This window comes from Myotis brandtii, unplaced genomic scaffold (genome assembly GCF_000412655.1).
Source record: "Myotis brandtii unplaced genomic scaffold, ASM41265v1 scaffold3597, whole genome shotgun sequence".
Taxonomy (NCBI): domain Eukaryota; kingdom Metazoa; phylum Chordata; class Mammalia; order Chiroptera; family Vespertilionidae; genus Myotis; species Myotis brandtii.
In genome coordinates, this window is record NW_005363825.1 from 998 (window position 1) to 2560 (window position 1563).

The following is a 1563-nucleotide window of genomic DNA, read 5'->3' on the forward strand; positions in this document are numbered from 1 at the left end:
CGAAACGCCCCCGGCAGATGTCGAGTCCCTCGGGGCCGCTTGGCCAATCAGATACCCCCTGAGATCCAGAGCAACCCCCAGCTCCAGGCCGCCATTCCAGTCTTGCCTTCCAGCTATAACTTTGAGATCCCCAAGACCATCTGGAGGGTCCAACAGGCCCAGGCCAAGAAGGTGGCCCTGCAAATGCCGGAAGGCCTTCTCCTCTTCGCCTGCACCGTTGTGGATATCTTGGAAAGGTTCACAGAGGCCGAAGTGATGGTGATGGGTGATGTGACCTATGGGGCTTGCTGTGTGCATGACTTTACTGCAAGGGCCCTGGGAGCTGACTTCCTGGTGCACTATGGCCACAGCTGCCTGGTTTCTGTGGACACCTCTGCCCAAGACTTACGGGTGTTGTATGTCTTTGTGGACATCTGGATAGACAGTACCCACCTACTGGACTCTATCCGCCTCTCCTTTCCCCCAGCCAGTGCCCTTGCCCTGGTCAGCACCATACAGTTTGTGTCAACCTTGCAGGCAGTTGCCCAGGAGCTGAAAGCTGAGTATCGCATGAGTGTCCCTCAGTGTAAGCCCCTGTCCCCTGGGGAGATTCTGGGCTGCACATCACCCTACCTGCCCAAAGAGGTGGAGGCTGTTGTATATCTTGGAGATGGCTGCTGGCATCTGGAGTCTGTCTTGATTGCCAACCCCGATGTCCCTGCTTACCGATATGAACCATACAGCAAAGTCCTATCCAGAGAGCACTCTGACCATCAGCGAATGCAGACTAACCGCCAAGAAGCCATAGGCACTGCCCGCTCAGCTAAATCCTGGGTCCTTGTCCTGGTCACTTTGGGCTGTCAGGGCAGCCCCAAGATTCTGGAGCACCTGGAATCCAGGCTGCAAGCCTTGGGACTTCCCTTGGTGAGGCTGCTGCTCCCCAAGATCTTCTCCAGCAAGCTCAGTCTGCTTCCACAGGTGGACGTGTGGGTACAAGTGGCATGTCCACGCCTCTCCATTGACTGGGGCACAGCCTTCCCCAAGCTGCTGCTGACACCGTGTATGAGGCGGCGGTGGCCCTGGGGGACATTTCTTGGCAGCAGCCCTACCCCATGGGCTTTTATGCTGGCAGCTCCTTGGGGCCCTGGACAGTGAACTATTGAAGGACGAGACTGGCCCTCCCAGGCACCCCACCGGCCTGTGCTGGGGAAGATGCAGGAGGGACCCGCGCGCCTTTCTCCATCGGTGACTTGCAAGGGTTGCAGCTGCAGAGAGGAGGAAGTGTGCCACTCTCTCCGTGGGATGCTGGCTCCTGAATCTCAGGGTCCTGCCCTCCGGAGGAGCAGCCTGGAGGCTGGTGGTTTTCGGAACAGGAGGCAAACCTTTTCTCCGCACTGGAAGAGATAGTAATAGTATTGTCATCTCTAAATATCTCTTCTCAGATAACCAATAACTGAGTTTAAAAATGAAGAGGAACATACAGTTTTTAAGTGGCAGTGCAATACACTTTTACTATTTTAAAATAAATTGATTTAAAATTGTACTAATACTCTCAGCTAGTGGATACTAGCGACGAATCCAGGG

At 55.0% G+C, this 1563-nt stretch overlaps 1 pseudogene; it reads left to right on the top strand.

The window, feature by feature from the left end:
* On the top strand, positions 1-1386 carry LOC102243075 (annotated as a pseudogene).
* Positions 1387-1563: the final 177 nt, after the last annotated feature.